This window comes from Cygnus atratus, chromosome 2 (assembly GCF_013377495.2).
Source record: "Cygnus atratus isolate AKBS03 ecotype Queensland, Australia chromosome 2, CAtr_DNAZoo_HiC_assembly, whole genome shotgun sequence".
NCBI classification, from domain to species: Eukaryota; Metazoa; Chordata; class Aves; order Anseriformes; family Anatidae; genus Cygnus; species Cygnus atratus.
The window spans coordinates 51,198,832-51,215,343 of NC_066363.1; the positions used below are offsets into that span (position 1 = coordinate 51,198,832).

At 37.1% G+C, this 16,512-nt stretch overlaps 1 protein-coding gene across 1 annotated transcript in view; it reads right to left on the reverse strand.

Annotated features, from left to right (window-relative positions):
* CDKAL1 (CDK5 regulatory subunit associated protein 1 like 1) overlaps positions 1-16,512 on the reverse strand; it is a 434,104-nt gene that overhangs the window by 167,430 nt on the left and 250,162 nt on the right. The gene's annotated exons all lie outside the window — the stretch shown is intronic.

The following is a 16,512-nucleotide window of genomic DNA, read 5'->3' on the forward strand; positions in this document are numbered from 1 at the left end:
TCATGCAGCCACTTCTATCAGTCTGCCCAGCTTTCATCCTTTTTGTAATGCAACCCAACTCCACCCCCTCACTACCCCAAAGCAAAAAATAAGCAAATGAAAATAGGGTGGCTGAGAGGAAGACTCCTGTGATTCCCAGTGAGATAAGATACCACTAACTTGATGAAGGGCTAGATTTCTAATACAGATGATGAGCCAGTAAAAAAACAAACAACAACAAAAAAAAAACACATCCAAACACAAGAAGGTGCATAATTTGTCAAAGCAGTATTCATGAAACTTCATCAAAGCACTCTCTGGACTAGTAGAGAACATATCACAAAATATGAATGTTTATAATATAAAATATATATTTAAGGTGAGGAAAATGCAAACAACTACGTGGAATTAAATCACGTAAGTGATAAAACCAGAAAAACAAATTTTACAAAACTGTAAACTCAAGACTGCCATTCAAACTCACCCTGTAACAATAAAGGTGGACAGAAGGCTATGTTGAGCAAAGATAATTCTGTTTGTTTCAAAAGGTTTTCAGGGTCATTTATTTAGAGCAACAACAACAACAACAAAAAAGTAAAGGTAAACCAAGAAACTCATTGCTTAAGATTTGCTTTAACAATAATTTGGTGAGACAGATATGCAGCTCTGTTGTTTTAAGAGGCCTAGACGAACATATTTTTGAAGCGGTGTTCTTGATTATCCAACTTCCCATCACAACCTTGCAGTTACATTCAGGCAGAGCTCCCCAGTGCCCAATCAGCTAAGCAGAACTTGCCAGCATATACAATCACACCTTGGATTCCACTGCTGTTGCTGATGTTTTCAGAACTGCTTTTCACAACAGCCAGTGCTATGCTATGAAATGTATTCTGAGGTTCACCACCTGGTCTACGTTTTCCCGAGTTACGGAAAAAGCCAATGAATTATGTATCGACTACATTTTAAAAACAAGAGAAACATAAATGATATAAATGATGGCTAATGTCCTGCTGTGCTTTTTATATCAGTTTCCAACAGCCATCATAACACTGAAAAACAATAATTCAGTTGCTGTTTTTCTACTGTAACACAGTAATTCTCATTTTTAAACTTTCAATCTAAATGGTTGCATGGGGCATTTTTTGCATGAGCATGGCTGATGGAATACTGCCTCTCGGTCACCAGCTGAACGTTGAGGAAAAAGAATAAATCACTGGCTAGGAATGGAAATAACATTCACAGGGAAAACAACAGCAAGCTTTTAAAGCTGCATAGGTGGGGACCATTAGCCCCCTGGTGGGCTGAAACTTCAAATTAAATCACATGAAGAGGAAGCAGCTGTAAGAGTAAATCAGCAACAACAGGAATAACTGTCTCATCTGCTCTCCGATCAGGGTGTTGAACAACAAGCAATGGGAATAATTCATGCTGAGAAAGCCAAGGATGTAGTCTTACTATGTGGAGGAGGGGGGAGAAGACCTGTATTTTAGAAGAACGTTCGCTTCCCAATTTCAGGCTGACAAAATGGACCTTCACATCCTGAAAGCTGCTATCGGTGCTAAGTATTCACAAACGGGAAATGAACTAAGTGCATGACTGTGGTGATACAGGCTTCGTGTCAGCTGTTGGTAGGCTGGTTATTCAAGCCCTTTGCATCCTGAGTTTAGGAGACTCTACTTAAACTGAGCAAGAAAAGAAAACAGCAGATCTCCCAAACACTCTTCTTAATAAAGTGAACCAACGCTTAATTTTTTCACTCAACCTTTGCCCCTCCGCACTCCAGACCTATGTAGGAAGCTATTCAAATCCACTGTCTAACCATGTGTTTTTTGTTGTTGTTGTTGTTTCCTTTCTTTTGCACTGAACCTCACTAGCTCATTCACTATTCTGTTATTTGATAATTTTGGCGCTAATAAAAGCAAGCTGATTTTGTAAACAAGAAAATTGATCCAAACTACAGAGTTCAGATGTGCAAATTTGGAGCATTCGCTGCAGTATTAAGGTCAACTATCGTTATATTCAAGTAATTACAAGTCTGTCTTTGGTCACAGAGCATAGTTTATTCCTCACTCTGCCATTACCACCCAGCACAAGAGTAGCTTCAACAGCTGGATTCCAATCTGTGCTCTCTTATAATTGGAGATGACTGAGAATGAAAAATGTTGGAAAACAAAAAGTTTCCAAGTAAATGAAGGAGATTCTGAGACTATTCCTTCTCCAACATCTCACAAAGAATACTCATTCCTGATTATCCGAACTGCATTTTCTTTTCTGGGGGTAGTCTAAACAATTCTTGTAGTAAAGAGAAGGAGAAATCCTGAAATTGTCACTTTTATGAGATATGTCATTTCTGTTTTAAAGACCACTTGAAATGATTCATTTCTTTAATAGCAATAAAAAAAAATCTAGAGCTTTATATTTCACTTTATTTTCATGCCACTGTAGTAAACACTTTTCAGCAGGAGCACATAGCTTTGAAATTGAAGCAAAATCTACTCCATCTGAAAAATAAATTTACTTCAATCTACAGAACCATCTGAAGATGTTAAAATATCAGATACTAATCCTTCTGAAATTCTATTTGTTAGCCTGCTGTACTTTTGTACAAATCAAACTCAATTGCAAAAAACCCTTCTTTTTTCTTCTCCTTCCCTTCTTCTCATTTTTCTCTGTCCTGACAGATTTTGTAATGTGAACAGGAGTGCCTTCTCCAGCAGCACAATTCTCTGCAGGCTGCCACGGCGGGAGACCCCCAGCTCTGACCTCCTCACTATTCCACATATGTTTATCAATAACTGCCTGACCTCCTTGCTATTCCTTCTCCAACAGCGAATTCTTACGGCAGCCTGCCGTGCTGTACAGACCACAGAAATACCTCTCCCACTGTACCACAGAAATCTGTAAGACCATCTGCCAAGGGGAGGTCTGTCTGAAATGTTTGTCAGAAACTGCCTGCAGACTTGAGGACAATCCATTTAAAGCTGCCATTCCTGATCACACCCTTAGAATTAAAAAAATCATAGCCAAAGAAAGAGAGAAAGGCTTGGAAAAATCAAATTCATTTTACATGTGCTTGTTTTTCAGAATGAGCTTACCCTACATAAATTCATTTTCTTTTCCATTATTTGAATTTCCCCTCAGTTACTTCTCTCCATTTATACATATTTTTTTAATTTACTTTTTTTCAGCATGGATTTTACAAGGACTATTTACACATGACACCAGGACATGTGCCCAACTACTTTGCTGCATCAGTGCCCTAACTGAACAACTATGAAGACATTTACGTACATACCATATAACTGTATCAACCTGAATATAATGCATGTTTAAACAGAAACTGAGCTCTGTAGGAATCAAATTCCTTCTATACTTCTGAAATACTCTGCAAGCATTGATTCAGCTTCAAGAGTTCAAGTCCTCTTAGACAGGCAGCCCAATCTCATGGATCACACCACTGAAAGATCCCACATCAGAGACTTCCAGGAAGATTAGATCAACCTCAGAACAACTCACTGGTACCAACGGACATTTGGAAGGGCTACTAACTTCCATTTCACCAAGAAAGTGATATTTGACCTGTATATGAAGAAATTCCATAGCAGAGAGAGAATGCAGTTCCACACAAAAAATCCTGTACAAACATACCCTATCCCAGACCCCAAAAGCTATTTGCAGCTAATTGCTGCAATTAGAAATTGCAGGATATCTGCCATCAGATGATGAAAAAAGTAGACCAATAAAAAATACAGGTGTAGGTACAGAGCTGGTGAAAGAAGCAAGATGTCAGGCTACGACGTAAAGCAGCAATATTTTTTTCTATCCTTTGGAAAACGTAGGTCGGCACTGCAGCTCTGCTCCCGACACACACACACGTCCCATCACAATCTCACTTTCACCTGGACGGACAAAGCTCTAGGTAAGTGTATCACAGCCTAACTTTCTACGGGATCTTTATTAGGCCCAAGCATATTTCCTCTTCTCAAAGATCTGTTCTTTACACTCTTCTGGGCAGTCCTAAGGAAGTGAAAGATGATTTTCCACTTTTGTTTTCTTAATGCCAGCCACATTCACTGGGGAACACGATTAGTAAGTGCCAGCGAGACGTTGTACCATGGATCATTGCCCTGTGAGCCCGGCAGTCCAGCAAATTCTTTCAGCCACCTTATCATCACCTTATCCAGTCCATATCTCACCCATATGTAGGAATATTACAGGAAACTACGCTGAAGTCTTTGCTAAATTCACAGTAAAACAACAAAACAAAACAAACAAAAGACCTCCACAGCTTTCCCCTCCTCCGCACAGCCAGACATCTTATCAGAGAAGGCAGTCACGCATCGTTTGCCGCTGGTAAATCTACGCGAGGTGATCCCAGTCACCTCCTTGTCCTTCACGTGCCTAGAAGTGGCTTCCAGAAGGGTTTGCCCTGTGTGCTTCCCAGAGACTGAGGATCAGCTGCCCCATAGTTCTCTACGTTCTCCTTCCTGCCCTTCTTGAAGTGCAGCGTGACATTTCCTTTTTTCCAGTCATCTTTTCCCCTGATTGTTGTGACCTTTGGATGATGAGAGAGAACAGCCTCGTAATGACACCAGCCAGCACTCTCAGCACACTCGGATGCCTCTCATTGCAGGATTATTTCTATTACTTCTGGATGTCGGTCTGCAGTTGCAGAAACTGCTGCTATGTTTCATAAGTGCTTAGTTCAGTACAAGCCTTAAAGCAGTTGTGGTTTCTGCTGCCCACAGGATGATACATATATTAGAAATGAAAACACTAACTTGTATGGCCTACATATTTTTGAGAATGAATGTGTTCGAGAACTAAGATGAAGTGAAACTCACTAAAATACTACAAAAGGAAATACAGAAGGAAGGGTATCATTCATTCTACTACATCTAGACTAAGTGACACTGACTCAGATTATTCCACCTACGCAGGATAACGCATTACTTTAAAAGTACAATATTCAACAACATCACTTAAGAAGATTCTGTTTGGCAGTGTTGTCTGATAACCTGGAAGAACGCGGCCTACTACATTTAGTACAAAATTCAAGATGATTTTTTTTTTCCTCCTTTTCACAATGCTTACTTTAAGTAAAGGTTTGGACACACATACAATTTAGGATGTTATGAATTTATGGCTACACATTAGTATATATTCATGGCATGAAATTGTTGGACTATATAAACATGAACTTGATTTTAAAGTCTGTCTACCATAGACTTGACTTCAGTAATTAGGACAAATTCCTGATGCTACAAATTTCTGGAATGAAGATTGGGCTATATTTGCAAATTCCATAGCAGATGAATTAATCACACCTTGGACCTGCTTAACTCTTCTGGCAACTGTTTTTTCAGAAGTATGAAATGTGTCTTGACTTTCAGTTACATTTTATTTTTACAAAAAGTAAAATGCGCTATCTCGTTTACTTATGTAGTAAATTGAAATTGGAGCTTAAATGCAGTTCAATGCAAAGCAGTTCAAGATATAATACAAAGCTATTTCAATGAAAATGTGTTAATCTTTTTTAAAAACTACAATTCATATATTTTTCTGCCTCAAAGTGCACTTAGATTTGTTGTGTGATTTTACGTAACATATGAAGTCTAGTCAGGGCTAGACCAAAGTAAAAAACAAAACAAAACAAAACAAAAAACCAACCAACCAAAAACCAAATGACAAAAAACCCAACCACCACCACTACCAACCATCACCAAGAATGAGGACTGCAAAACATTTTGGCTTTGTACACAATTGAAAAAAAAAAATTAAAAAAAAAAAAAGAAACAAAACCAAAACTACCCCCCTGCCCTCACACAAAACAAGCATATGCACAGGCTTCTACTACCACCTTTTGCATTAATTTTTAGGATTACTTTGGGGATTTTAGTGAAACAACCACACAGTGAAAGAAAGAGTTCTGGCCCAGCTACCTATTTATTCTTTAATATTCAGCAGTCTAACTTTAAAGTAAGGACACTCTACCATCCACTTTATATTTAAATAGATGTGAAGTGTAGCAGAAGAATCGAATGACCATTTGCTTAATGGTGGCTTTCTATTTTATCTCGTGTGGTTATGGAAGTGGAAGCTACAAAGAGATTTATTTAAAGATTTCCTTTTCAAAAGCCATGCATCTGAAAGATGAAACTGTTTAGAACATTAATTCACTGAATTTGCCTATTTATCTAAAAACATTAAATGAAAGTTTCATTTGCAACAGCTACAATTTTCTTTTCAAACAAGTGTTAGAGCTGGGAGAGGGTAGCAAGAATTTGAGGACTAATAGCAAAACCACAACCGTTTCTTTTGCTAATGTTTCGCCATCAAGGCATTTACAATGGAAGTTTACTACCTGTGGTTGTTGTAGGGTTTAGCAGTTTGACAATTCATATCAAATACTGTTTGTTTTGCTCATCTCTTTAGTAACGAGCAAAATAAAGTATTTTGATAAAACAAGCCTAGTATCTGAAATTGTTACCCTTTAATAAAACGATAATTCAAGTTCAACTGAAGAAGAAATAAGAATGCCTCTGAAAGTAACAAAGCATGGTTAAAATCATTTCTTCTTCCTATGCTATTAATAGCAAAAAAATATTTAGTAATAGAGTGTTCCCAATCAAAAGCATGCAGCAGATAGGGCCAACTGATCATTAAATACCAAAGAAAGCATAATAGGTTTCTCTGTTCCACAAAGCAAACCCTTGTCCTTGCTAATAAAAGAGGTCATTCAACCCCTATAGGGCCCTCTGTTCCTAATAGCCTAATGCTTGAGCATAAACCAGCAGCCCTGTCTTGCCCGGTTTGGAGCTATAGTGCTTTTAGCAAAGGGGAGAGGAAGGCGGGGAGGAAAAGAAACAGTATAATAGGTCACTTGCTGCTGCAAACAGCATGATAGCTAAATTATGAGTCCAGTTTCATTCTGCTAGAACAAGAGAGGCTCCAAAGGGCATCAAGACAGACAGTCCGCAGAAGTTAGCTCAGCGCCAGCACTGCAGCATTATGCATCTTGCTTTCAAGGAGGATTAATGATACCATACATCATGATGATAAATTGGGTTTTGTAGTCAATTTGAAGAGAAAGGGGAAGAAAACATTTCAAGAAAATTGGAGGGGAAAAAAACGTAGTTGAATTTCATGAGTTGATCCTAGTTCTCAGGCTGAGGGAAGAGGAAGCTGTTCTTTAAGAGAAGTCTGTGCTGCTTCTGTGGGACACCTGCCTATGATTTTCCTATTTCCAGGCACATGGGTTGCATACACAATGGATTTTGTAGGTTAACTCTTGCACACGTGAAGAAAAAAAAAATCCATTCTATCTTTAAATTTGCCAGTTGAAAAAAAGCTCAAACTTGCAATTTCATATATAGTCATCCTACAACAACTTGGTTTTTGGAGACAGAGGACATCTACTGCCTAAGTCAACAGAATGAAAGTCTTGTGTGTATTAATGATGAGAGAATTAGCTGACAGTAATTAGTTCTTCACTGAATCAAGAACATTATTCAAGAAGTAAATTCAATGATACACAATGGTACACACATCAAAAAAATAAAAGCATAAAGAGATCTGGGGATGCTGGCTGATCAGGCTCCACGTGAGTCAGCAGTGTGCCCTGGCAGTTGAGACAGCAAACCACATTTTGGGGTGCATTAAACAGCACAGCCAGCCAGCCAGCCAGCCAAAAGAGGTGATTCTCCCTCTGTATTTAGCATTGGTGAGACCTCACCTTGAATATTGTGTGAAGTTCTGGGCTCCACAATATAAAAAGGGTGTTAAAGTCCTTGAAAGCCATTCAGAAGAAGGCAACAAAGCTGGTAAAATGGGTGGAAGGCATGTCCTATGAGGAGAGGCTGAAGACACTTGGGTTGTCTGGTCCGGAGAAATGAAGGCTGAGAGGTGACCTCATTGCTCTCTACTCCTTCCTGAGAAGGGGAATTGGAGAGGGAGGTGCTGGACTCTTAGTAGTAACTGATGACAGGACACATGGGAACAGCAGAAAGCTGCACCAGGGGAGGTTCAGACTGGATGTTAGGAAAACCACAGGGGAGTCAAACACTGGAACAGGCTTCCAAGAGAGGTGGTTGGTGCCCCATGCCAGTCAGTGTTCAGGAGACATTTGGACAATGCCCTTATGAATATGCTTTAAGTTTTGGTTAGCCCTGAAGGAAGTGGTCAGACAGTTGGTCTAGGTGATCTTTGAAGGTCCCTTCCAACCAAACTATTCTATGCTTCTGACTGGGTGACCACAGATAATGAATTTTGCAAAAAGGGACTTAAACACAACAGAAAGCTATTTCAGAAAATACAGACAGACACCAGTTTAGAGCTGTTGTTCTGTAGTTTTGTATAAAGCATACAGATATACAGGTCCTTGAAGCATGAAATTACTGTTCTCAGCTCTATGCTTCACATAAGCACTTTGTAAACTATTGATATGCTCATGTTGGTCTTGTACTATAAGCAAAGAGAGAGGAGACTCAACCCTCAACCAGAAAGGCCAGTCTTGCACCCTGCAGAAATACTCTTTAGCTCTTGAAAAGAGAAAAATCAATATTTCTGCAAACTTAAAAATTAAAGAACTAAAAGGTATAATTTCTATGCCTATTTTCAAAACTCAGATGAGATATCTACTTCAAAGGCTGTATTGAAAATGACAGATATGAGAAATCTTGTTTATGACTTAGAAATTCACTGGGAAAAAAAGGGTAAGGTGTCACTCATTATAACATACGCTCTCTGTTTTAAAACCAAAACATGGGCTATCGGTCTGTTGTAGATGAAGAATTAGATGCAAAGGGTCACACACTGCACAAATTCAAGGAAATGGTCATGAGCTGTAGGCATGTTCTGTGATATTACAGGATGCAGTGCTAATTAATGGAGGCTTTTACTGAATATCCATTGCTGTACTGCTAATGAGTCTGGATTAATTTAAACAATGTTTTTATGGAAACTGATTAATTCTTTGGAAGTAACACGGCATAGTTTAAATCATTTAAAGTATTTGTAGCCAAGCTAAATAACAACTGGATTGAGTTTAGAAAGAGAATAGCTTACATATTCTAAAACAGCAGCTTGCACACAAGCTACCAGGGCGTGGTAGAGATATCGGACATGGAAATTCATACACCAGAAAGCTCAAATTCCTTGTATTTTAGAGAGCTGGAGACTATACTACTATTTCATTCAAAGTTTCTGACATTTTTCTTTAAATAGATGAATAGCAACAGTAGAAAGAAACTACACTTTGGACATTTACACATGACGTATTTAAAGTCACCTGAAAATTAGTTTGAAACAATTTGCATTAAAGTAAAATCTTGAAATTTGAAAATATGATCAAAGAAAGAAGATAGCTTATGTCTAACTTTGACTGAAAAGGTAACAAGAATGAATAATCTCAGACCCAAAATATATCCCAGGATTAGGGAAGAAGTCTTAAAATCTCTCACGTGTTCTAATCACACAAAAACATAATTAAGAAGAAAGTACTATCATAAGTGGCAAATATAAGTGCCAAATGCTGGTTATCACACTGAATTATGATCAAAGATATAATAGTGTAAACCTCAAGCAATAATACAAAAATACTTTGGTAAAAAGAGGGTTATATGTTTTAAGCAATCCTATATATTAGTCTTCTTATTTTACCTTAGAGTACTGAATTCCATGGACAACACAGTGTAATTTTTAATTAGGATTATTTTTGTATAAAGTGAGAAAAGAGTTCAAAAAATCTGGCAAACTGCTATATAATAGAATAAAAGCAAGCAGGAAAAACAGTCAGCATGTGCAAGGCAGTTGGCTAGACACAGAACGCACTTAGAGGACCACAATCCCATGAGTCAACGATACAGAGGGGCAACGTGTAAATACAGTTTCTGAGGATGATAATCCTTATCTAAATTTACCTCCTCGCAGTACAGTAGATAACACCATTAAACTCATTAAGAATAACCTGGCTTGTATTTGCAAGTATGCCAACTTGATGACAAGCTCAAATGGCTTAGTAGCAAGACAGTAAGGAAAATATTCATTAGACAGTCTACAGACAGAAATCACACCATAATAATTCCCTTGATTTCTGTCAGATGTCTCCTCTAATATTCAGTATTACTTAAAATATTTTCTAAAATGGCCAATAGAACCTTGGAAACTCTAAATGGGTCAACTTGACGAAAAAGGAAAACACTTGCATGATATCAGTAATGGAGTTTCTCTAATTCTAAATGATGAAATTGTTTAAGTATAGCTACTGATTTCTCACTGAGTACACAGTGGGTCTTTGGTGTGTATCCACCTTAAGCTAAATTTATATAGTATCCAGTGATACACCACCAAAATACATCATAATCAAAATGCAATTAAAATCTGTTGGAGATATCCACAGGGAGGTCAAAGTGAAATCATTTAAGGGTTCTGAAGGATATTAATGTTTCTTTTTTCTCATACAGATTAATGCCCATTAAGGTCTCATTCTAAATAGTAATTTACCTTTTGATGAACTGATTATATGTCAATACAGGACCATGAATTAAATCGAAACTAAGAGAGATGAGCTTCTGTTTAGGATTCTTTATGAAAAAAAAAATATATATATATATCCAAAGAGCAATTACTTGATTCTTTCAAGACTAGAATCCAAACAACAGTCTAGTTGCTCAGAAGAAAAAGGGTTCATCATTTCATCTATAAAGAATCATGCAGAAGATGACACATGGAAAATAATAATAAAAAACACTTTTAAACATTTGTTGAAATAATCTAGATATATCCCTATTTTTTTAAACACTCAGCAAAAGTCTGCAAGCGTTGTACAAGCTTGCCTGCCTTCATATACAAAAAATAAATCTGTAATGTGTTCCTTATACTCATGCCAACACCTTTACATGCTGTATTTAGCTCTGTAAAATACAACTCAGCAATGTAATTTGAGGAAAAAAATTACAAAGGTATTGAATTGTAAAAATCTTGTAACAGCTGCTCATTTGCATTAACTGCTAGAAAGCCATCATTAGGGAAGACATTATAAAAAAAAAAACACAATAGACTTGCACTAAAGACTTCTTTAACGAGTTATCCTTAACTCTGAGAGATCACAATTCCCTTCAAAACAGGTAACTGCATTCTCAAACACTAATTCTCTGCACAGAAGTTTTAACGTTTGACGAATAGTGTTGTTATTGCTTGCTCTTTTGTTTCCTGAGATGGCTTTCCAATTAGGAGTACCTTTCATCATTTCACAAAACGTTCAGTTTTAGGACACTCATCCAATCTGCCATGGGCATGTCTAAGTACTGGTTTATATAGGTGCCTAGGGAGAGAATGTTTATTTCATTTTAGAAAGCAGAGGAACACGGAGGAAAGGCTGGATTCCAGATTCTGACAGTGGTATACACGTGCTACAGGAACACAGAACTGAGATGGGAACACACAAAATACCACAGCCGTTAGGGTGAATGATGCAATTTGTCTGGTACGGTGCTCTTGCCAAATGACTGTTGTTTACCAGATGTTTCAAGGGACACAGGAAAATCAGCTTGGGGAAAGATCCTTCCAGGCAGCAGCAGTTCAGTCTTACAGAAAATCCTCACAAGTCAAGAGTAAAAAGAAAGTTCTTTGAATAACACACCAACCAGATATGTCTGCTCTGAATGAGCACAAACATCTTGTGAATTCTCTTCCTGGTAATTGTTACTCATATTAATTGATTTTATTCAACATGACTATAGAAGCTGCAACCACAGGTGGTACTAGAAAAACAATTAGCTGTAAATAAAATTCAGGGTGAAGAGTCAGAAGTACTAGGTGAGGTTTTTCTTTTGTTGTCACTACTATGCCTAAGAAGCTGTATTAAAATTTAAAATGTTCAGTTTTTCAAAACTTACGAAAACACTAGCACAGCATTTCAATAACTAATCCACCCAATAGCAGCAATGCAATTAAGTTATAAAACTCTACAACTGCTATGTGGCTGCAGAATTGCACACATAAATTATCTTCAGAGGAACTTAAACAATTATTTTCTTTCAGGACACTATGAACTCTGAAAATAAATTATAACCTAAACTTTATAGAGCAATCACAAATCAAATACAAATGCCATTCAAGAATGTTCCTCATTTTTCTGAGGGAAACGTGATCCAATAGTAAAGGAGTATTATTTTGCATATGTTTATATTTTCTGATAATGATAGATGGAAAATTTTGTAGAACAGTTTTAATAAAAATGCCAAAAGTGGTTCGCTAATTTGGATGAAGAAAGCAAATGCATACAATGTACTGTGAAGTCAGTAAATACGCACTCCAAAGCACAACTAATGAAAAAATATATATATATACTATCACATACTCTGGACTGTTGCAGAGGAAATATGCTCCGTATACATATGCCACTTGTAACTAGATATGAAAACAAGCTTTAACAATGTTAGAAATGATAAAAAACCTAATGGAAGGTCTCTTCCTCCTTTCTTTTAGAGGTGGGAGAAGCGTCATTTCTTACAGAGCATGTTTTGACTGACAATATGAACTTTAGACCAGGGGCATGTATTTGAATTTCCAAATAATTTAATAAAGATTTGCAGTGAAAGTCATAGTATAACACATCTTTTTGTCCCTACACAACAAGTTCATAGAGATGGGAATAAAGTGGCTTTAGGAGGTTACCATAATTTTCAGGAAGCTCCTATCTCTGCTCTCTAGTAAAATGCAAAAAACAATTACCTATTTTAGCGTTTTGCCTCAAAGCAGTATTAAAAGCATGTAGTACTTTCTAAATAAAGATCACAGCACTGAAAAATGTAAGCATAAAAACAAAAACAACAGAGGTTGAGAACACTTCCCTGAAACCTGCAGTGAACCTCTAGACTTACTTGAAATATCTCAGTTTATATACTGGATGATTGAGGCCCAGCCATGGGAAAGAAGCATTTTAAGAAAGAACTTGAACACGTGAATACAAACAAAAATCATAAAAATGAGCAGAACTGACTGTGTTAAGTAACACCACACAGTATTAACTATGGATTGGCATAAAAAAATAAACTGAAACCTCTTAGAAGAAATCTTTCAAGAGAAACTCCTTTCTTCCTGTTGAACAAAATATCAGAAGTTATCTTGGGATTACAATAACATTTCCCCTCATTTATTTAGACTCAGAGGTATTACTCCAATAAGGGTTTTGATGCCACTATTACTTACAAGGCATTAGTTTCAATCATTGTTTTGTAGGCATACAGAAGAACAGACAAATTGTGAGCTGATATTTTTAAAACAACTTTTGCTTTTCATTTAGTAAGAATTGAGTTACCAGACCCCAATACCGTAACTGAATCCTCCTATTCAAACCTCCAACGTGGACTCAGATCCCTTAAGCTTGTATTTATTTAAGAAATAAATCTTTAATCAGGATACCTAAGAAAATAAGCCTTGCATGATCATGCTGTGCACGTATCCTTCTATCCCATCAACTTTTAAACTCATTGGCCATTTTCAATACAATTTGACAGAAAACTAGAATCTCAAGAGCAGTAAGTTCCCACACTTTTCATGCACATGAGTTGGAGAAGCGTGACCTAAGTTGCACCCCTCTTCAAGCCCCAAGAGCAAGGAAATGGGGGCCATTTGGGTGGAGGAGAATATCAGCCTCACATGGTACCGAGTGTTAAGAAAGCAAGCTTCTATCACATCATGGAAGAGCAGCTCTTAAAATAAGTATTGCAAACACTGCCTAGGTAAAAGGACAGACTGACAAGGAGTTGCAATTTGTAATTACAGTTGCTTGTCTAACTATTTTAGTCTACTTCTTCTAATAGTTAAAGAATAGTATGTGACAGTAATCGATAGTACGGGGAAGTTAGATAATTTTCTTTCTTCAGGTTGTTAATATGCCTTATCACTAGGCTTCCAAGCAATTCATCACACCACATGCTTGAATGCATGCCACTGGAGCAATGTTTTTTTCTGCATATTCTCTCTGTGTACGTTACTATGCATGAGAGAACAAATATTGAGACTGACAGTCTCCATTTTATTTTGCAGGTCTGTTCCAACACATTTAACCACAATGCATATCTCCTCTCTTTCCTCCCCTTCAACCTGCCCTGTCAATGACCTTAAACCCAATTTAAATGAACCACCCTCTGCTAGTAATGAGAAATAATTCAGCCTCAGTGATGGTTTGTTAAAACCTCTCTTATGAAAGAAATCACACACATCTTTTCAATCATCTTGAATCATATGAGGGCTTTTGGGCTTCAAAAATCCTTCACTAGTGATGTTAGGGAGGCTGGACGTAAGTCGAAGTTCAAAGCAAAATCATTTATTTGCCCCAGCCCTTAATTATGAAGTTAACATAAGGGATCCATAGCCTGAGCAATTTCTGTGCTGCAGTTTGAGAATGACTAAATTCTGTGGCTTCGCCAGACTGAGAGAAAGGATTTAATAATTCTCCTCACTGCATATTAATGCCTTTTTTCCTCTCATGCTCTACAGAAAAGCGTGCCAAATATATGAAATCAACAGCACAAATTGCACAAAAGACAGCTTTAAATTCACCTGTAAATAACTCCAATAAGGATATTTAGGATCAAGCTTTTCTCAAGTACTCTGAAATGATTAGGGTTGGATCTCCAGATGGATTCAGGCTCCCAGCTCCCATTGATTTCCTACAGCACTAATCCTCACAAAGGTATTTAAACACCTCATAGCTTATTTTCAGGATGTATGAGAACAGGGAACCTGGTTAGTACATTTTGCATGGACTCTGTAATTCTTCTTTAACTTCACATGAGAGTTCCTGGCACCTTTTGTGTTTATTCTAATCACTGAAACAGAACGATACTATAGACTGAAATTCTGGATGAGAAGCAAAAACATGCAAAAATGGACTCCACTTCAGCCTGGATAAACAATTTAACATATAACTATCACAATGTAAAAGTGTTATCAATTTAGAGGAGAATTCATATGAAATAGTCTGCCTCATTAAAAACAGGATCATAAAACAAAAAGCTCTGTGCTGCTAGACACAAACTGTATTGTGTCTTGCAGGAGTGTCAAGTCTTGGCAATCATCCAGTTGCTGAATCATTGCCAGGCACATCAGATATATATTAATGCAGGATAATCTGTAAGAAAAGCATTCTTTCATAAACATTTTTTTCTTTGTAAAACCATCAATCAACTTCTTAGCTGAGCACCATGTGGCTCAGCTTAAGAGATCCTCAAAAATGCTTCAGTGTCTATAAACCACCGACTTATTTCAGAGACTTGGTGCCTTTCAGTGTCCATTGTCCTAAGTATTTGCTGAAGTTATTTGGCTGGCTGTCAGCAGCTAATTCTGATTTGTAACTTGGGAAACCATCAGTGGGAGGTTGCTCAGACCTAACTACTGCCATCCTCAGCACCAATTAGCCAAGGTGCACTCTGCCAGGAAAGGATTTTTTGCACTTCAAATTATTTTATAGGAACAATGGGAACATATAGGACCACCTAAACATCTGCCAGAAAAAGACCTAATTGCAGGCATCTTGTTATTTAGCCCACATTAAACTGCATAGAAAAGCAAAACGATACATGTTTTGTTCAAAAGTTTGATTTCCTAATCCAGGTAAATTTCTAACAAATACAAGTTGATTGGCATTACAAAGGTATTGCAGAAATAAAATGAATTACAAAGTTTACAGAAGAAACTTACTACAAAACAGTAATTTTACATGAGTTATAAGGACTGGACTTGACTCTCTAGTAAAAAACACATTTAAAGAATGTGTAAATCTATTTCTAGACATAAAAGAAGCTCTACTGATGTTCTGGGGAGCTTGAGGAGTCCACCTTAAAGTGTAAATCCACCAGGGATTCCTTTGTATGCAATAGGAAAATGGTGTTTTACTTAAGCATCTGATCTTCTGATATGCCAAGGCTAATGGTTTCTAATCCACAGCATTTCAATGTCATTACTTAAAACGCATGTTATAATTTTATAACACATATTAAAGCACTGTTACTTCTACATAATTTCACAAGAGTCAGGATGAAGAAATTAGCATAAAGTAGATGGGATAAAATATAAACCATTTCACTACAATCTAACTACTGGATGAATTTCTTGTATTCGAATTGATAAAGGATGAGAGATTGGATGACTCCATGTGATGGCAATAACACATTTCATTTCAGACACAATAATCTGAATTCAATCCGATTTAGAGGCGACTAAAAACATGAAAGATTTTCGATGGCTTACATTTAATTAGTTTACTGTCTTTATCAAGTTCTTTAAGAAGTGCTCCATTAAAGAAACAATACAAACTCAGTGCACATGTAATGCATTACAGCTTTAGCTGGGACACATCCACGTAAGCTGGCTTGAAGCAGGTATCCCAGGCATTTATTGGAGGATAATATTAACAGCACAGAACTCAGCGGAAGCCTGGTTAGAGAACCTTGACAAATATTTTGGTGACCTGAAGTTACAGTATTGTTAAATAAAAAAAAGGCTTATTTCAAGCTACATAGTATG